The 22559-nt window shown below is 36.9% G+C and overlaps 1 pseudogene; it reads left to right on the forward strand.

Annotated features, from left to right (window-relative positions):
- The first annotated feature begins 1353 nt into the window (after positions 1 to 1353).
- Positions 1354 to 22131, forward strand: LOC141419841 (adenosine kinase pseudogene; annotated as a pseudogene).
- Positions 22132 to 22559: the final 428 nt, after the last annotated feature.

Raw genomic sequence — 22559 nt, forward strand, 5'->3', positions numbered from 1 at the left:
TCCAAAGGATCCATGAGAATATAACTGGGATTTGGGTAGAAACTGTTTGTCACGGGACATAGAATATAAGACCACTAATCAAGAATTCACTGGCCATGAACTGGGACATAGATGAAGTGGTACAACACCTACTGTCAACTATGAGTCCCGTAATTCAAACCTGAGTACCACCAAAACAAAAAAGAAAGAAACCTGGAAAAAAACTTTATTTGGACTGATCATGTGGCTCAATGAGAGTGCTTCATGAGGCCCTAGGTATGCTCCCCAGAACTGCAGAAATGAAACAAACAACAACAAAAAAAAAACAAATTCTTTGACTAGTAACTGATCTTAAGACACAAGATTTAACACTTTAGCAGGTACAAATACTACTGGGGATATCTTAGAAATCTGACAAAAGCAACCACCAATATTTAATAAGGAAGAAAAATTGAGTTTTTCTAGTAGATAGTGGAGGAAGGAATAAAGGGACTCTGGGAGGGAGCAGGAAGGTGGGAATGATAAAGAGAGGAGCTCAGCAAATCCTCTTCCAAAAGGCGACAATAAAGTGGACTACTGTCAAAAGAACTGTATTGGGATTCTGTCAATTGACAAGAGGTATACCACAGGTCCGAAAGCATTTATATAAGAAAAAGTACTGAACTTTGGTGAGAACAGAGTCTTTGGAGTTGATGTCTTACTCCCTCCTATTGCCATCAAAATAATTCTACAGGGCAAGCTGTGAAAACCAGCATCTCTGCTGCCAGAGAGTACAGACTTGATTTGGAGTGGACTGAGAAAAGGCCCACGCCCAGAAACAATCTCAAAAATAACAGTTCTTGGTGTCAAACAATCATGGAAGACCAACATCACAGCTACTTTAGACTACAACATGTATAGGGCTAGCAACACACCAGCCGAAATTAAACAGGGAAACAAGACAGTCATAGTGGGCCTTGAAAAGTTATCAGATATATCTGATGTTCTAGAAGGCTGTGCACATGTGCACGGATTCTTGCACTCATAAGACAGTGGAGATGATCCCAGAGATCTACTGGTAAGTCTGATTACATATAAGAAATATGATTACATATTAGAAATATGCAGAGAAAACAGGAAAAAAATCTACCAGAAAGTAAAATCTGGATAAACTCATAACCTATCTGAAATTTCAAAGAAATCCCCATAGATCCATTTGCACAGATGTAAGTTTTGCTAGCTAAAGCTGTTTAAGCAAAATCTCTGAATACTCACTGGCATGGCACAATGCTTATTAATCCAGACATAGCTTCTAGGTAGACATGTTTAAAAATAAAATAAAAGAAGCCGAGGGGTGGGGTGCACAGTCAACCAATGTAGGGTGGGAGAACAAGGATGGCAGCAGCTGAGGAAGAACCAAAGCCCAAAAAGCTGAAGGTACAGACTCTGTTAGGGCTGAATGAAAACATCCTCTTTGGGATGGGAACTCCTCTTCTTGACATCTCTGCTACAGTGGACAAAGATTTCCTTGATAAGTATTCTCTGAAACCAAATGACTAAATCTTGGCTGAAGTTACAATAAGCAGAAGGAACAGTTTGATGAACTAGTAAAAAAAAATTCAAAGTTCAGTATCATGCTGGAGACTCTACCCAGAATTCTATTAAAGTGCCTCACTGGATGATTCTGCAGCCACACAAAGTAGTAAAAAGTTTTGGATGCATTCATTGGGGTAGACAAAGTTGAGGGGATCCTGAAGAGTAAAGCTGCTGAAGCCCATGTGGATGCTCATTATTATGAGCAGAGTAAGCAACCAACAGGAGCTTGTGCTGCATGCATTACTTGTGCAACAGGTCCCTTATAGCTAATCTTGGTGCTGTTAATAATTTTTTTTCTTTTATTTTATCATTTTTGCATTTACTTACATGTGTACACATTGTTTGTGCCACCTCCCCCTCCTCCCTCCTTTCCCCTCTCCCTCCCGCCTTCCTTCCAGGCAGAACCTCTTCCTTCTTCTTCTCCAATTTTGTTGAAGAGAAAAAATAAGAGATAATAAGAAAGAGTTTGAGATAAAGATAGCTATACAGAGAGATTCCTAGCACTGCTTCCATGCACATGTGTATTGCAACCCACATTGGTTCATCTCTACCAGACCTCTTCATTACTTCCTGGTCACCTTCCCATAGTGACCTCTGCCAATTTAAGATTACTTTATTCACTTATCTACAGTGAGCCCTTCAACCACATTCAAGTTTTAGGTTTCCTTCCCTTTCGCTAGTCCTCCTGTACATGTTCTCCCCTTAGTGTGTGACCCATGTCCAATAATATTATCGCATTTGTTTTGGGTTTATAATCCACATATGAGGGAGAATATGCAATTTTTGGCCTCCTGAGCCTGGCTAACTTCGCTTAAGATGATGTTCTCTAATTCCATCCATTTACTTACTAATGACAAAATTTCATTCTTCTTAGTGGTGGAATAAAATTCCATTGTGTATAAGTACCACATTTTGTTGATCCATATGTCGGTAGTAGGGCATCTTGGCTGTTTCCATAACTTAGCTATTATGAATAGCGCTGCAATAAACATGGGTGTGCAGGTGCCTTTGTAATCATTTGAATCACATTCCTTTGGGTATATCCCTAGGGGTGGTATTGTTGGATCATATGACAGATCTATGTTTAGTTTTTTAAGGGGTCTCCATATTGTGTTCCAAAGTGTTTGTACTAGCTTACATTCTCACCAGCAGTGTATGAGGGTTCCTTATTCTCCGCATCTTCACCAACATTTGTTGTTGGTATTCTAACAGGAGCGAGGTGGAATCTTAGTGTAGTGTTGATTTGCATTTCCTTTATGGCCAGGAATGGTGAGCATTTTTTCATGTATTTTTGGCTATTTGGATTTCTTCCTTTGAAAGAGTTTAGTTCAGTTTCCCACTTCTTTATTGGGTTATTAATTTGGGGGTAGTTTTACCTTTATGAACACCCTGTATATTCTGGTTATGAATCCCTGCCTGATGTATAGCTAGCAACAATTTTTCCCACTCTGTGGGTGGTCCCTTCAATTTAGAGACCATTTTTTTGTAGTTGTGCAGAAGCTTTTTAATTTCATATAGTTCCATTTGTCCATCCTTTCTCTTACTTGCTGGGCCACTTGAGTTCTACTGAGGAAGTCTTACTTATACTTATTGTTTCCACGGTATTCCCTGCTCTTTCTTGTAATAACTATATGGTTTCAGGTCTGATAAAAGGTCCTTAATCCACTTTCAGTTGATATTAGTACAGGGTGACAGGCGTGGAACAGCTTTCAGTTTTCTGCAGGCAGACAGCCACTTTTCCCAGCAACATTTGTTGAAGAAGCAATCTTTTCTCCATTATATGTCTTTGGAGCCTTTGTCAAAAATAAGGTGGGCATAGCTGTGTGGATTCATATCTGGGTCCTCTATTCTGTTCCACTGGTCTTCACATCTGTTTTTGTGCCAGTACCATGCTGTTTTTATTGCTATGGCTCTGTAGTATAGTTTGAAGTCGGGTATTGTCATACCTCCAGCATTGCTCTTTTAGCTCACTATTGCCTTGGCTATTTGTGGTCTTTTGTGTTTCCAAGTGAACGTTAGGGTAGATTTTTCAATCTCTGTCATGAATGTCATTGGGATTTTGATAGGAATTGTAATGAACATGTAGATTGCTTTTGATAGTATAGCTATTTTTACTGTGTTGATTCTGCCAATTAATGAGTATGGGAGACCTTTCCAACTTGTGTAGTCTTCCTAAATCTCTTTGTTCAGTGGTTGGTAGTTCTCCTTATAAAGTCATTTACATCCTTCTTAAAGTTTACTCTTAGGTATTTGATTTTTTTGAGGCTATTGTAAATGGAATTGTTTTCCTATATTCTTTCTCAATTTGTGCACTGTTGGTGTATAGAAAGGCTACTGATTTTTGTAAGTTGATTTTGTATCCTGCCACCTTGCTGAAGCTGTTTATGGTGTCTAGGAGTTTTTGGGTGGAGTTCTTTGGGTCTTTAAGGTATAGGATCATATCATCTGCAAATAGGGATATTTTTACATTTTCTTTAGCTATTTGTATTCCTTTCATTTCTTCTTCTTGCCTTGTTGTTCTGGCTAGGAATTCCAGTACTATGTTGAATAGGAGTGGGGATAGTGGGCACCCTTGTCTCATTCCTGATTATATGGGAAATGGTTTCAGTTTTTCACCATTAAGTATGATGTTGGCTGTAAGTTTGTCATATATAGCCTTTACAATGTTGAGGTACTTTCCTTCTATTCTTAGTTTTCTTAGAGCTTTTATCATGAAATGGTGTTGGCTCTTATCAAAGGCTTTTTCTGCATCTATTGAGATGATCAAGTGGTTTTTGTCTTCACTTCTATTAATGTACTGTATTACATTTATAGATTTGCGTATGTTGAACCACCCCTGCATTCCTAGAATGAAGCCGACTTGGTCGTAGTGAATGATCTTTCTGATATGTTGTTGGATTCAGGTTGCCATTATGTTATTGAGGATTTTTGCATACATGTTTATTTAGGAGATTGGCCGATAGTTTTCCTTTTTGGATGTGTCCTTGTTGGGTTTGGGGATGAGTGTAATGCTGGCTTCATAGAATGAGTTAGGCAGTGTTCCTTCCCTTTCTATTTTGTGGAAAAGTTTAAGGAGTGCTGGTATTAGTTCTTCTTTGAAAGTGTGATAGAATTCAGCAGAGAATCCATCAGGTCCTGGACTTTTCTTTTTTGGGAGACTATTTATTGCTGCTTCAATTTCATTACATGTTATAGATCAGTTTAGGTGGTTACTATCCTCTTGGTTCAGTTTTGAATGGTCATAAGTATCTAGAAATTTGTCAATTTCTTCAAGATTTTCCAATTTATTAGAATATAGGTTCTCAAAGTAGTCTCTGATGATTCCCTGGATTTCCTTGGTGTTTATTGTTATTGTCCCCTTTTGCATTTCTGATTTTACTGATTGGGACTTTTCCCTCCAAATTTAGTCAGATTTGCCAGGGGTCTGTCAATCTTGTTTACTTTTCAAAGAACCAGCTTTTTTTTGTTGTTGTTGTTTCTTTGTGTGGTTTTTTAATGTTGTTGTTGTTCCTATTTCATTAATTTCAGACCTTATTTTTATTATTTCTCTCCTGCTTGTTTTGGGTTTTGCTTGTTCTTATTTTTCTAGGAGTTTGAAATGTAGCATTAGGTCATTGATTTGAGATCTTTCTGTCCTTTTAACACATGCACTCATGGCTATAAACTTTCCTCTTAGGACTGCCTTTGCTGTGTCCCATAGGTTCTGGTAGGTCATGTTTTCATTTTCATTAACTTCCAGGAACCTTCTGATTTCCTCTTTTATTTCTACGATGACCAACTGATCATTGAGCAATGTGTGGTTCAGCCTCCAATTGTTTGCATGTTTTCTACTGTTGTTTTGGTTGTTGAGTTCTAGTTTTAATGCATTGTGATCAGATAGAATGCATGGGATTATTTCTATTTTCTTATATTTGCTGAGACTTGCTTTGTGCCTTAAGATATGATCAATTTTGGAGAAAGTTCCATGGGCTGCTGAGAAGAATGTATATTGTGCAGAAGTTGGATGAAATATTTTGTAGACATCAGCTAGGTCCATTTCATCTATGGTGTGATTTAGTCCTAAATTTCTTTATTGATTTTTTTGTTTGGATGACCTATCTATTAATGATAGGGGGTATTAAAGTCTCCCACTACCACTGTGTTGGAGTCTATATATGCTTTTAGGTCCTTCAGAGTATGTTTGATGAAATTGGGTGCATATACATTGATAATTGTTATTTCCTTTTGGTGTATTTCCCCTTTTATTAGTATGCAGTGTCCTTCTTTATCTTGTTTGATCAATGTAAGTTTGCAGTCTACTTTGTCCGAGATAAGTATTGCTACTTCTGCCTGTTTACAGGGACCATTTGCTTGGTAAGTCTTCTTCCAGCCTTTCACCCTAAGTCAGTGTTTGTTTCTGTCCATGAGATGGCTCTCCTGTAAACAACAGATTTTTGGATCTTCCTTTTTAATCCAGTTTACCAAATGGTGTCTTTTGATAGGGGAGTTGAGTACATTGACATTCAGCGTTTATATTGATAGATATGTGATGATTGCTGTCATTTAGTTGTTTTTGTTGTTTAAGGCTTTTATTATGTGCGGCTGACTCAATGTTACTCTCTGATTCCTTGTCTTTTCTTCTCCTGTGGTTTGATACTGCCTGTCCTCTCATGGTTTTGTTTGCTTTTATTTTCTGTGTGCAGAATTCCTTGGAGAATCTTTTGTAGTGGTGGTTTGGTGGTCATATGTTCTTTTACTCTCTGCTTATCAATGGAAGATAAGGTTTTGGAATCACAAAGCTCCGGCTATCTGCTTCTGTACCCTAGTTGCCATCTTCATTTTCTTTCTTTTGAAAAATCAGAGAAAAGGAGGATGGAACAGTTCCTGCCTGGGGAGAGTGTGGGACGCTAATACCAGTAGAAGGAGGGATGAGGTGGGGAATGGGTGTAAGAGGGTGAATACATTGTAAACACAGTGTACACATGAATGTAAACAGAAAAAAGATATCTGTTGAAACTATTCCAGGAATGGGAATGGGAAGTGGGATAAAGGAGAATGGTGGAGAGGGTGAATTCAAGTGTGCTATATATGATACATTGTAAGAATTTTGTGAATGCCACAATATTCTGCCACCCAGTACAAAAGTAAAATTTAAAAAAAGAAAAAAAATGAACAGCTAACAAAGAACCATGTATGCATATATGGAATTATCACAATTAAACCACCTTCTTAAATATGCTAATAAATCATTGTTTTCAAAATAAAAATTAAAAAAAAGAATGAATCCTAGTCTGTAATTATGTCATGAAGTTTAGAAAAATATCTGTGCCCTAGAAAACTAAGAGAAATTCCAGCATAAGTCAGTCATATGTATTTTATGTTAAAGTGAATCCTAAGTAGAACCTATGATTAACTGTGAACCTTAAAAATTAAGACAGAAAAGTTATGTCAACATTTTTATGAATCTCCCAACACATCGTTTAAAATACATGGATTCCATAGTAAAAGGAGTTGTCACCTTTAAATCAATACTATTTTGTCAGTGAGTAACTTCAGCAAGGTGGCCACAGGTTTCACTATCCCTTACAAAAAGTCCAACTAGCCACCATCGACAGATAAGCATACCTGGTGAAAATCAAAATGTTTGTAAAGTATATTGAGACACCAATAACAGCTACAAAAATGAAAACAAATAAACAAACAAAAACCCCACAAGCACACTAGATGATCTCACTTTACCATGTTCCCTAACATATATATGAAAAAATGTTTACTATTACTAACCATTGTGGAAATGCAAAACAAACCAACAATAAATAATGATATGCAATGGCTACTACCAAAGAAAATGTTCTTTTATGATTAAAAAAAACTATTCATCCACTAAAAAGAAGGAAACTTTGTCATTGTTAACAAGATGTATGAAGCTGGAAGCCATTATACTAAGTGAAATAAGCCAGGCACAGAAAAGACAAATACAATATCATCTCACTTACATGTGGAACCTGAAACAACTGAACTTATAAGCAAAGTAGAGATAACTGTATTTAAAGCATATCATATTCTCTGTTTACCAGAGCGGAGGCTGGGGGAACAAGAGGATATTTGTCAAAGGGTACAAAATTTCACTTAGATAAGAGGAATAAGGTTTTTTGAGATCTACTGAATAGTAGGGATTAGAGTCAATAATGAGTTAAACGTTTCAAAGTTGCCAAGAGGAAATTTCAACTATTCTTACCACAAAAGTAATATTTTGTTAACTATTACAAGGAACAGTAAAGATGCTGCATAATACAACAGGATTTTATGCTTCTTTTCTAAGATAATGAATATAAATAATCTGATGTTCAAATGCAGTTAATTTGATCATTAAATAGACATCTCAATTTTTAAGTACTTTCTTTTTATTATTTACACCACGTGTTAATGACCAATAAGAATTTTGGATATAGCCTAGGTGACAAAGCTTGCCTAGATGATAATTAATTATGAATAATCAGATTATGGAATTAATATTTGCATTGGAACAAAGTTGTTCCCTTTGCAAGGATTCATTTTATTTTAAAAACTGGGATTCGATAACCATTTGATTCCCTAATATTACTAGCAATTATAATAATGACAGCTAAATGTTGTGAAATTCTTTTTTTATTTTTATTTTATTCATATGTGCATACAATGTTTGAGTCATTTATCCCCCCTTCCCCCAGCTCCCTCCCTTCCCTCCCCACTCCCTCCCTTACCCCCCCTTACCCCTCGCTACCTGGCAGAAACTATTTTGCCCTTATCTCTAATTTTGTTGAAGAGAGAGTATAAGCAATAATAGGAAGGACCAAGGGTTTTTGCTAGTTGAGATAAGGATAGCTATACAGGGAGTTGACTCACATTGATTTCCTGTGCATGAGAAATACTTATTATACTACATTTGATCTTAGCCAAAAGGCCAAGCAGAGATAAAATGCTTATTACAGTTAAAAAAAAAAAACCTCATGCTAAATGTTCCATATGTATGATCATACTTACTCTTCACTTTAACTATGTGAGGCAAACATGTTTGCCTGTCCCCATTTTGCAAAAGGAAAAATTGAAGTTAAATATTTCATGCAAGATCATATACATCTACAGTGCAACTTGATCCCAACTGTCTAACGCTAAGATTTAAACGCCAAACTAGCCGACTTAGTGCCTTTTATGAACGGACAATGTGCTTTTGCTGCAGAAGAGACTGAAATGACCCTGCACGTCTCTTCAAGAACCCTGATTTTGGTAAGCTATAAGACACCCTGAATCAGTATTTCTGACTCAGAGCAGGATGTAGTATTTTAATTGCAGGAAATGGTTTTCACTTTCCTGTTCTCATAAAATAAAAATGAGTATTCAAAATAAAAAACCAGATTAAGTTGAACATATTATTTTTGACTTGGGATGACAGGAAAACTTATGGAATAAGCTACATTTGATGTAGGTTTTCAAGAATGGAAATGACACCAGCAGAGAACCATGAGCTGAAAAATGACAGAAAGGGAACAACTACAAATAAGATATGGAAATAAGAGTACAGAAAACACTCATCCAACAGACACTTATATTCAGAGCATACTATATACCAGTCACTTCTCTAGGCCTGAAACACAGCTGCAAACAAAATCTCCAAACATCTCACCTCTTGCAGTTGTACATTCTAACCAAAGGAGATGTTCACAAAAAAATTAAGAAACAAAAACTAGTATAAATACAGAAACTAGAAATAAATGAAGATAAATAAAGTATTGCTACCTACAGAGATGAACGAAGCACTATTTACATTAGGTGGTTACAGAAAGCCTCTCTGAAGGCACTGATAAGGTAAAAGTTTTCTTCTTCTTGCATCTAGTGAAACACTATTTTATGTGGTTGGTCTTGGAAATTATTAAGCATACAGTAAATGAGATAGATCCGTGACCTTGGGGATTCTCTAAAACAAATGTGTGATGCTTGGGAGGGGTGCTGATGAAACCCGTGAAGTGTCTTTAAAGAGCTACTTTTATGCTGGCCATATGAGCCAAGTACATAAGATCACAATGACACCACAACTCATAGCTAAAGGCTGGGTTTCCTGTCTGCACAGGAAGTCACACTCCACACTCAATTGCCTCTCTCCTGGCTTCTAACCGTCAACTTGTTCTTGTGATAATGCCTTTGCCTCACTCTTCAACTGTACTAGACCTCTTTTGCTTGCTTTTGATCTGCGCTTTCCTTGTGCGCTTCTCCCTACCATAGTCAAATACCTTATCTAGGCTGTGAGCATCAGATTTGATACATTGCCACATGCTGACCTGGTGGGGAGCATTTTCAACAGGCCTGTCTCAGCCATGCAGGAAACTCAGAGAATAATAATAGTTTAGCTAGTGACATTGGCTTGCGGAGGATTTACTGTGTACCACTCTTCTCAAACAGCCCATAACAGAGATGTTTTTGTTATTCCATTTTATAGGTGAGAAAATAAGTCTCAGAGGAATCTGTTCAAAGATCACAGAAATTGTTAGATGACAGAAATTGACTTGAGACACAAATGAGTCTGAATTCAAAACTTGAGCTCTGTGTAATATAAGAATGATTTTTATTTGAGATGAATCAAAGTGTACACACAAAGTTAACAACCCATTGGGTGCTGGGTGTTGGGTGTCTTAAAAACTCAGCACACAGCCAAAAGACTTGCCAGTTGCCTTTTGTTATTCAATCAAATATAAAATCAGCTTTCTATATATATGTATGTATGAATATGGAACATTGAAACCTGCTGAAGTTATTTTAAGAAGGGGAGTGGGGTAAGAAGGAGAACAATGGAGAGGATGAGTCAAACAGGGGTATAATATACATATATAGGGAAATGTCACCACAAAACCCCCTGTATAACTACCATATACTAGTAAAAATATTTTAAAAAAGAAAATGTAACTATTGGTATTCTTAAAAAAATCAACAGTAAAATCACATATCTATGTGCAAGTGTGCATGTATGCACAGACACACACACACACACACACACACACACATACATCTACCAGCTGATAGATGTTGAAGTTCAAATCTGTAACATGATAGTTAGGAGGAGACACCTCTGGTAGGGGATTAAGTTTTAAGGGAAGAGCCTTAGGAATAGCCTTAGTGTCCTTAAAAAAGAGACCTGGAGAGCTAGCTCTGCTACCCCTTCTTCCACGTGAGGACACAGTGAGAAATGGCCATCAATGAAACAAGAAATGGGCACTCAACAGACATTGAATCTACCTGCACTTTGATGTTACAAGTGATGAATTTCTGTTATCTATAAACTATCCAATCTATCCTGTTGTTTGATAGTGGTCCAATTAGACTAACAGACACATACACACACACACACACACACACACACACACACACTTTCTTTATTGTGAATACCAAACATACAACTCTGGTGCTTTAAAAGGAGACATTTTCCAGAAATCAAGAGAAAACTAATAGTTTCTCCTTTTGATTGACACTGACCTTTAAACAGTTGATTTCAAATTATGCTACAGAGAGATAATAACAAACACAGTATGGTATTGGCACAAAAACAAACACGTAAACTAATGGAACAGAATAGAAGATCTAGAAATAATCTCACATAGCTGCAGTCATCTGATTTTTAACAAAGGAGCCAAAAACATATGTTGAGGGAAAAGACAGCCTCTTCAACAAATGGTGCTGGAAAAATTTAATACTGTGTGTAAAAGACTGAAAATGGGCTCTTATCTGTTACCCAGTACAGAAGTCAATTCAAATAGATCAAAAACCTTAACATAATAGCTGACACTGAAATTACTACAGGAAAGTGTAGGGAAACCACTTAAAGATACAGGCATATAAGCAGTGGCTTTCAGACGAGGACTCCAATAGCTAAAGAAACAGAAACAGGAATTGACAAATGGAATTGCATTAAATTAAAAAGGTTTTTGCAGGCCAGGCTTGCTGCTCATGCCTGTAATCTCAGCAACTAGGGAGGTAGAGACAGGACAATCTCAGTTCAAGGCCAAAAAGTTATCAAAATGTTAGAAATATCCCATCTCAACCAAATAAGTCTGGTATGGTGGTACATGCCTCTTATCCCAGATATGAGGGAGTTATAGGTAGGGGGATCATAGTCCACTGCCAGCCCTAGGCAAACAGCAAGACCTTATTTGAAAAATAACCTAAATCACAAAGGGATTGAAGAGTGGCTCAGGTAGCAGAGTGCCTGTCTAACAAGGGCAAAGCCCTGAATTCAAACCCCAGTACTGCCAAAAAAATAAATAAAGCTTCTGCACATCACAAAAAACAATTAACAGAATGAAAAGACAGTTTACAGAATGAGAGAAAATCTTTGTCAACTATTCATCAGACAAGAGATTAATATTGAGAATATAAAAAGAGCTGAAATTTGAACATCAAAAGAACAAATAATGCAATTAACTAGTAGGCAAACAAGTTGAACAGACAGCTCTCCAAAAATGTCCAAGTGGCCAAAAAATACATGAAGAAATGTCAGCATCTTTAGCCATATAGGAAATGCAAATCAAAACTGGGCTGAGATTCCACCTCACCCCAGTCGGCATGACCATTACCAAGAAAACAAACAACAAATGCTGACCTCATACACTGTTGGCGGGAATGTAAATCAGTGAAGCCACTATGGAAATCAGTACGGAATTTCTCCAAAAATATTATAATTAGAATCACCATGTGATGTATATCCTGCTATACCACTCCTGGGAATATATCCAAAGGAATATGAGTCAGCATACCATTCACATACCTGCCCAACCATTCGCGGCACTATTCATAATAGCCAAACTACTGAATCAGCCCAGGTGCCCATCAACAGATGAATGGATAAAGAAAATGTGGTATATATACCCAGTGCAGCATTATTTAGCCATAAAGAACAATGAAACTGTCATTTGCAGGAAAGTGGACGGAAGTGGAAATCACCATGTGAAACAAAGCAAGTCAGACTCCAAAAGACAAATATTGCATATTTTCCCTCATATGCTATATCTAGATCTAAAAAAAAATGACACAAACCAGTCACGGTGGCTCACACCTGTAGCCCCAGCTACTTGAAAGGTAGTGATCAAGAGGATCACAATTTGAGGCTAGACTGCACAAAAAGTTAGCAAGACCTCATCTCAATCAGTAAACTGGGCATGGTGGTGCATATCTGTCATCTCAGCTATGAAGGAGCTATAAACAGGAGGATTGTGGTTCAGGCTGGCCTAGGAAAAAACCCTTGACCCTATCCAGAAAGTAACTAAAACAAAAAGGGTTGGGTGTATGGCTCCAGTGGCAGAGCACTGGCCTAGCATGCCTGAGGCCTTGAGTTCAAACCCCACTGTCATTTTAAAAGATAAAATCCTAGACAGGTTTGGAAGCACATACTTGTTGTCCCATCATTCTGCAGTCTGAGGCAGAAAGATCACAAGTTCAAGGTCAGCCTAGGCTGCCCAGAGAGACCCTGTCTCAAAAAAAATAAAGAAGACATGAATGTAAAATGTGGACTGGAATGGGGGAGGGTGAAAGGAGAGGGTGATGGGGGGCGAATATTATCAAACATTGAAAATACTGAAACCTTATTTATTTTAGAAAATAAAAAGAAGTGACGATAAGAAAGATGAACAGAGTGAGTTAATGTGGTCAAAGTACATTATACATGTGTATGGAAATATCACAAAGAAACCCTTTTGTACACTTAATATATGCTAATAAATAACAAAAATAAATAAAGATATTATGAAAAACAGAACTACCATATGATCCAGCACTCAAATGCAAACTCTAATTCAACTTGTTTATTTTTGCTTTTATTCACTGTGCTTCTGATGCAATATCCAAAAAATCAACGCCTACACAAATGTCTTCAAGTTCTTCCTCTATGTTTCTTTACTAGGAACTAGGTGTCATGACTCAAACAGTAGAACAACTACTTAGCAAGCACAAGGCCCTGAGTTCAAACCAGTAAGGCCAAAAAAAAATGAGAGAGAGAATATATTTACTAATTCCATAATTCTAGGAGCTTCATAATTCCAGGTCTTGTATTTAAATTTTTAGTTCGCTTGAGTTGATTTTTGGGTATGGTTTGTCATAAAGATCTTATTTAATTTTTTGCATAGATACCTGTTTTCTCAACATGATTTATTGAAGAGACTATCCATTCCTCATTATACCATCTTGTTGCCTTTTTCAAAGTTTAGATGACCGTATGTGCATGGGTGTATTTCTTGGATTTATATTCTATTTCATTGATCTGTGTGTCTGGTTTTCAGCAAGAGCTACATTGCTTTGATTACTAGTTTTGAAATATAGTGTGAAATCAGGAAGTGTTTTACTTCCAGAATTGTCCTTCTTTCTCAAGATTTCTTTAGCTAGTCAGGTCCTTTGTGGTTTCACACAAAATTTAATATTGCGTTTTCTATTTCTGCGAACAATCCCATTGGAATTTTGATAGAGATTACACTACATTGACTGTTTTGCTTTGGATAGCATGCACTTTTAAATAGTATTAATTTCCCAATCCAAGAGCATGGAACACTTTTATATTTATTTATGTCTTTTTAAATTTTTTATCCATGTTTTATACCTTTCAGTGAATGTAAATCTTCACTTTTTTGATTAAATATACTCCTAAGCATTATTTTTGATGCTATTGTAAGATCATTGTTTTTCTTTTTTGAGCATTTTCTGCTATTATGTAAAACTGCAACTGATTTTAGCATGTGGATTTAATCACCTATTACTTTACTAAATTAGTTTAATTCTAGCAATGTTTTTTTTTCATTTCTAAGCTTTAGAGTTTCCTACATATAAGATCATGTCATATTCAAACAGAGACAACTGCACTTTTTTCTTTCTGACGCGTATGCCTTTTATTTCTTTGCACTGTATAATTGCTCTACCAAGTATATCCAGTACTACATTGATGGGCAAACATCCCTTGATCCTGGTCTTGGGACAAAAGCTTTCAACTTTTCACAATTGAGAATAATATATATGGGTATATGTTGTATGACATTTATTGTGTTGAGGTATATTCTTTCTATATCTAATTTCTTTTAATTTTTATTTTATTCATATGTGCATACAATATTAGGGTCATTTCTTCCCCCTTTCCCCTCGCCCCCTCCCTTCCCCCCCTCCCTCCCTTACCCCCTTTACCCCTCACTACCAGGCAGAAACTATTCTGCCCTTATCTCTAATTTTGTTGAAGAGAGGGTATGAGCAATAATAGGAAGGACCAAGGGTTTTTGCTAGTTGAGATATGGATAGTTATACAGGGAGTTGACATGCATTGATTTCCTGTACATGTGTGTTACCTTCTAAGTTAATTCTTCTCGAACTAACCTTTTCTCTAGTTCCTGGTCCCCTTCTCCTATTGGAGAAGTATCTGCTTTAAAGTATCTGCTTTAGTTTCTCTGCATTGAGGGCAACAAATGCTGTCTAGTTTTTTGGGTGTCTTACCTATCCTCATACCTCCCTTGTGTGCTCTCGCTTTTATCATCTGATCAAAGTCCAATCCCCTTGATGTGTTTGCCCTTGATCTAATGTCCGTATATGAGGGAGAACATACAATTTTTGGTCTTTTGGGCCAGGCTAACCTCACTCAGAATGATGTTCTCCAATTCCATCCATTTACTAGCCTCCAAATTATTTCCCAGAGTGGTTGTACTAGTTTACATTCCCACCAACAGTGTAAGAGGGTTCCTTTTTCCCCGCATCCTCGCCAACACCTGTTGGTGGTGGTGTTGCTAATGATGGCTATTCCATTAGGGGTGAGGTGGAATCTTAGTGTGGTTTTAATTTGCATTTCCTTTATTTCTACAGATGGTGAGCATTTTTTCATGTGTTTTTTGGCCATTTGAATTTCTTCTTTTGAGAAAGTTCTATTTAGTTCACTTGCCCATTTCTTTATTGGTTCATTAATTTTGGGAGAATTTAGTTTTTTTAGTTCCCTATATATTCTGGTAATCAGTCCTTTGTCTTTAGCTAGTCAGGTCCTTTGTGGTTTCACACAAAATTTAATATTGTGTTTTCTATTTCTGTGAACAATGCCATTGGAATTTTGATAGAGATTATACTACATTGACTGTTTTGCTTTGGATAGCATTAACTTTTAAACAGTATTAGTTTCCCAATCCATGAGCATGGAATACTTTTATATTTATTTATGTCTTTTTGTATTTTTTATCCATGTTTTATACCTTTCAGTGTGTAGATTTTCACTTCTTTCATTAAATATACTCCTAAGCATTATTTTTTATGCTATTGTGAGTTCACTGTCTTTCTTTTCTGAGCATTTGCTGCTATTATGTAAAACTGCAACTGATTTTAGCATGTGGATTTAGTCACCTATTACTTGACTAAATTAGTTTAATGCTAGCAATATTTTTTTCCTTTCTAATCTTTAGAGTTTGCTACATATAAGATCATGTCATATTCAAACAGAGACAAATGTACTTTTTTCTTTCTGACATGTATGCCTTTTATTTCTTTGCATTGTATAATTGCTCTACCAAGTATATCCAGTACTACATTGATGGGAAAACATCCCTTGATCCTGGTCTTGGGACAAAAGCTTTCAACTTGTCACCATTGTGTATAATATATATGGGCATGTGTTATATGACATTTATTGTGTTGAGGTATATTCTTTCTATATCTAATTTGCTGAAAGTTTTTTTCATGAAAAGCTGTTGAATTTTTTCTCTGCAAATTAGGAACACAAATAAATTTCCTTAACCTGATAAAACACACCTAAAATAAATGCACAACTAATAAACTTATTGGTGAATGAATAATATTCTTCTAAGATGAAGAACAATTAAAGGATGTCTGTTGTCACCACTCACTAATCATAAACCACTCGTATTCAACACTTTGTCTAGCAAAGGCAAGAAAAAAGACTAATGTCTAGAGATTTTGAAAAGATAAAATAGAATAATCTTTATTCACAGATGAATAAAGATGTAAAAAATCTCAAAGAATACTCCAAAATGCCACTGGAACTCATAATTGAGTTTATTGAAGGTACAAGGTGCAAAAAAATGTAAAATAGCTTTATTTCTGAGGCTAAAATAGAAGCAAATTACAGCTATTTATAACAGCTTCAAAATCTAAACACATAAGGAATAAATCTTGTAAAACTCTGTAGGATTTGTATACGGAAACTAAAACTGGGATTAAAAAAATCAGACAACCTTAAATTGATGGATAGACATAACATGTTCATGAGCTTAAAGAATTAACATTATTTGGATTTCAATTCTCCTCAAAATTATATACAGATTAAATGTAATTCTTATCAAAATCTCACTAATTTTTTTGTAGAAACTGCCAAACTCATTCCAAAATTTATTTGGTAAAGCAAAGGAATTTTAATAGGCAAAACAACTATGAAATGAACAACAAATTTAGAGAAATCAAACTACCACATTTCAAAACTTATATCAAGCTGCACACATGAAGACAGTGTGTAATGGTTGCATAAATATAGAGAAATAGACATATAAATAAATCAATGCAACAGAACAGAGTGCAGAAGCAAAGTCACACAATTATAGTCAACAGTATATTCAATATATTGAACCTTTGCTTAACAAAGGTTCAAAAGCATTGGAGAATGGGTCGTATTTTTAGGAAGTGGTACAGAATCTATTGGATATAAATACGGAAATAAAGAATCTCAGTATTCACACTCTGTGTCATATATAAATTCCCTAAAATTAAGCACATACCTAAATATAAAACCTGAAACTATGAATACTTCAAAAAAACATGGGTGGGGACCAGGCATGGTGGCTTGAAACTGCAATCCATGCTGCTTGGGAGGCAGAGATAGGGAGAATCACAGTTCAAGAGCAGCCCAGGCAAAAAACTAGCAAGACCTCATAGCAACTAACAAGCTAGGCATGATGGTCCCTGCCTGTCATTCAGCTACATGGAAGGCCACAGGTAGGATGATAACAGTCCAGGCAAATCCTAGGCAAAAGACACCCTATCTGAAAATTAGCTAAAACAAAAAAGGGCTGGAGGCATTGCCTCAAGTGGTAGACTGCCTGCCTAGCAAGTACAAGGCTCTGAATTCAAACTCTAGTACCAGATTAAAAAAAAAAAAGAGGAGAAAAACACAGGAGGGTATTTTGTGGTCTCGGATTAAATAGAGATTTCTTACATGTCACACACCTAAAAAGAAAATTGATATATATAATTTAATCGAATTTAAGTCTCCTTTTCTTCAAAAGACACTCTAAATAGAATCAAAAGATAAGATATAAACTGAGATTGTAAGACACAGATTTTTTAGTATCTGATAAATACCTTTTGTTCAGAACATATTAACTCTCACAAGGACTCAAAAAGAGTGAATAAAATAATCTTAAACCAGCACAGGCCACTATAGGAAAGGGACCAGGAAGCAGCAAAAGGTCTGGTAGAACCAATGTGGGTTGCAATACACAAGTGCATGGAAGCAATGCTAGGAATCTCTCTGTATAGCTATCTTTATCTCAAACTAGCAAAAGTGTTATGTCTTTCTTATTGTCTCTTTTCTCTTCAACAAAATTGGAGAACAAGAGGGCAGAACAGGTTCTACCTGGAAGGAGGGGGTGGTGGTGAGGAGGCACAAACAATGCAAACACATGTAAGTAAATGTAAAAACAATAAATAAAAGGAGAAAAACCCCTCAATAATAAGAAAATAACACAATTTTAAATGGGCAAAATATTTGAAAAAAAACACTTCAACAAAGAAGATATGGCAGTCTCCCATTCACTGTGTTGGAGTTTATATATGCTTTTAGGTCCTTTAGAGTATGTTTGATGAAACTGGGTGCATTGACATTGGGTGCATATAGGTTGATAATTGTTATTTCCTTTGGTGTATTTCCCCTTTTATTAGTATGGAGTGTCCTTCTTTATCTCATCTGATTGATGTAAGTTTGAAGTCTAATTTGTCTGAGATAAGTATTGCTACTCCTGCCTGGTTTCAGGGGCCATGGGCTTGGTAAATCTTCTTCCAGCCTTTCACCCTCAGCCAGTGCTTATTTCTTTCAATGAGATGGGTCTCCTGTAAACAAAAGATTATTAAATCTTCCTTTTTAATCCAGTTTGCCAAGTGGTGTGTTTTGATGGGGGAGTTGAGTCCATTGACATTCAGTGCTAATACTGATAGGTAGGTGGTGATTCCTGCCATTTAGTTGTTTTTGTTGATTAAGGGTTTGATTGTATGCAGCTGAATCAATGTTACTCTCTGATTCCTTGTCTTTTCTTCTCCTGTGATTTGATATTGCCTATCCTCTCATGGTTTTGTTTGCTTTCATTTTCAGCGTGCAGAATTCCTTGGAGAATCTTTTGTAGTGGTGGCTTGGTGGTCATACATTGTTTTAGTTTCTGCTTATCTTGGAAGATTTTTATTGCTCCCTCTATTTTGAATGATAGTTTTGCTGAGTAGAGTATCCTAGGGTTGAAGTTATTTTCATTCAGTGCCTAAAATATCTCACTCCATGCCCTTCTTGCTTTTAAGGTTTCTGTTGAGAAATCTATGATTTTGATGGGTTTACCTTTATATGTTGTTTTCTCTCTCTTACAGTCTTCAATATTCTTTCTCTGTTCTCTGTGCTTGTGGTTTAAATGATAATATGCCATGGGGAGGTTCTATTTTGGTCAAGTCTGCTTCGTGTTGTGAAGGCTTCCTCTACCTGAATGGCAAAACTTTCTCAAGACTTGGGAAATTTCCTGTTATTATTTTATTAAATATGTTACATATCCCCTTGGCTTGCACCTCTTTTCCTTCTTCAATGCCCATGATTCTCAGGTTTGCTCTTTTGAAGGAGTTGCTGAGTTCTGCATATTCCTTTCAAAGCTTTTGAGTTGTTTGACTAAGATTTCTTCCATTTTTTTCTTTAATTTCTACTTTATCTTCAAGCTCTGAGATTCTGTCTTCCACTTGTTCTAGTCTGCTGGAGTGGTTGTCCACTGTGTTTTTTATTTGACTATAGGGACTTTTTATTTCCAAGATTTCTGTTGGATTCTTTCTTCTGATGTTTTCCATATCTTTGTTCAACTCCTCTTTTATAATTTGTATTGTCCATTTTAATTCATGTATCTCTCCTTTTATAGTGTCCTTCCTTTCACTTTGATGTTTGTTGAAGTCACTTCTGAATTCCATTATTTGTTTCTGTGTCTTCTCATGTTCTTTATTTTTGGTGTCTTGAAATTTCTTGAGTGCATTTTGTACTTCTGCTTAACCATGTTTAGTATCTTCTCCATGAATTTCTCAGGGATTTCTTCCAAGATTTCCTCTTTGAGCATTTTTTGTGGGCATCAGTAGGCTTCTTAGTGACATTTATCATTGCTTTTTTGGGGCAAGGAACTGGGTATCCATTTTCTTCATTTCCCATTGAATCTTGTATTGAATTATTGTTTTGAGAAGAGTGGTTTCCATTCCTTCTTCTTCTTCCCATTACTCTACTTGGTGCTGTGAAACTATGTTTTTAGCGGCTAGTTGGTGTATTTGATTGCCTGGTTTCTTTCCCTAATTTAATTTTCATGTTGTGAGTGACTTCGTTGTTAGCTAGTTTGATGTGGTCTTTCTGTCCCTGGCCTGGAGTTTTAATTCAGCAATAATAAATTCACAGATTCAATGCCAGACCAGTTGTTTACATATAAAAAACCCTTGATGATTATATCTATAAAAAGTTGGAGTTGGGGGAGGTAAGGATTATTAGGATAGAAAGAGAAATTTGGGTAATTGGTAACTAAAAAGGTGGGGTGGGAAAGAGGGTAGGTGGGTGGCTGGGGAAAGAGGTATAAGGGCTTCTGGGCTTTGTTGCCTTGTGTGTGTTTGGGTGTATTTCTGTTGTTGTAGTGGAGGGTGTTTGTGTCAGGGATTGCAGGGGGCTAAAGGTTTTATACAGTTGAAAAAGTAGGCTAGTCATCAGGTGGTGAGTGTGTAGTAGAGAGGGGTAATATGGTGACAGGTTGGGGGAGGATAGGAGGAGGAAGTGAAGACAGGGGAAAGAGTGGATGAGAAGGGGCAGAATGAGTAGTTGGGAGAGAGAACAATGGATTGTAGTACAGGAGAAGGAGGGAAAGTGCAGATGGTAAGAATAGGGATAAGAGAATAGTGATGATGAAGTTAGTAATACAGGAAAAATAAAGAAAAAGAAACACAATAAAACACACCAGGTTCAGGAACCACATAAAGTTTAGTCTATTGGTAAAAGTTCTGGAGTTGTTCCTTAGGTGTCCAATCTGTTATTGGCACACAAGTGGAAGCTCTGATGTGGTCTCACCAGGTGATTGGCTTGTGAGTAGTATTTGGTCCTTCTGTCCACAAGTTTAATTGGAATTGTGAGGTGAGGTAAGACTGCCAGCTCGTGCAAGGTGGTCAGAGCTATTGCTTTCACCAGGTGGCAGCTGTATTGCCCTTCAGCTGCAGTTCTGTTTGGTCAGCTCCTCCCCCAGCAAGGTGGCGCAATTCAGTCTTGAATGCTGCCCTCTGACCCAGAGATCAGCTACAGGATCCATCCCTTACCCTGCTTTGGGAGGTTGGCCTGTCACATCACCCTCACTCTCAGCCTCTGCTCTTTTTCTGATCTCTGCTGAGTGCTGGCAGCTCCTCTGGGAGGTTGGTTTGTCACCCCACACTCTCTCTCAGCCTTTATGGCTCTCCTGATCTCTTCTGGATGCTGGTGGCTCCTCTGGGAGGTTGGCTTGCAAACCTGCTCTATCTTTCAGCTTTGCTGCTTTATGCATGCATCACAGTGATTTTGGCACTGAGAGTTTGGCTCTTTGTCCCACACCCATTCTCCAGGGCAGGTTCAGTGTTACACCCCCACATCCACTGTCAGTGTTAGATTACAGTTAGCTGTTTTTGTTTTTCAGTTTTGCTGCAGGGGTGGTTCAGGCTGCTTAGGGGCTGGACTGGATTATTTTCCCAGGGGGGATGGGTAGGGGAGTCATGCATGGTGTGTGATGTTCATCTGTTCCTTCTGCAGTTTCACACAGGCAGCTTTAGAGCCAGCTGGTGGAGAGAAATGGCCTTGCATTTTTCAGTGTGGTGCAGCATAGAGAAGATTTCCATGAGTTAGGGGTTCAGGATGTTGCAGAGTTTGATTCTGATTGATGTTCTGTCTTCTGCTTATTAGGAGAAGAATAAAAAGAGAGAGAAAGAGAAGCAGCCAGGGTTTTTTTCTCAGGGCAGGGTGCCAGACACACCTTGCTGGCCATGCCAGGTGGGATTCTCATGGCTGATAGATGCAAGTAAAGGCTGATGTAAGGGTCAGTCATTGAATTTTATTTTTGATGGTGGTTATTATTTTGACTAGGAGCAATCAGAATTACCCAAAGGTAGCTCCAACGTCTCAAGTAGGTTTCTGGTGTCATGGAGCTGAGAAGTTCTGACTTCTACCTTAGCCACCATTTTGGATCTCTCCCTGTTAATTGTTATAAAAAGGGGAAACAACATCTTGATATGGAGAAAAACTGGATGTTGACAGAAAAAGCAAGAGCTTGCTACATTGCTGAGAGAATTCATCATCACCAAAGCAGCCCTATAAGAAATATTTAAGGGGTCCTATACTATAAACAAAAGGATAGCTACCATCATTAAAACACATGAATATACAACATTCACTTAGAAGAACAGACACATTAAATAGAAAATAAAGAGAATTAATTAGCATGTCAGAAAACTACCAAATCACAAAAATAAAGAGGTGTAAGCAAAAAATGTACAAAGCAAGCAGAATACAATTCCAGTATGACAGGAAGAAGTTCATATTTGTAATAACCTTTTATATAAATGTATTACATACACCAATCAAAAGGCACAAACTACCTGAAAAGTTGAAAGGAAAGACCTTGCAATATGCTGTTACAAGAAACTCAAATCACTGTTAAAGGTGCACATAGACTAAAAATGAAGATTGGAAAGATATATATCACACAAATGGCAATAAAAATGAGAAGGGATAACTATACTTATATCAGACAAAG

The sequence above is a fragment of the Castor canadensis genome, chromosome X (assembly GCF_047511655.1).
Source record: "Castor canadensis chromosome X, mCasCan1.hap1v2, whole genome shotgun sequence".
In the NCBI taxonomy this organism is placed as follows: Eukaryota; Metazoa; Chordata; class Mammalia; order Rodentia; family Castoridae; genus Castor; species Castor canadensis.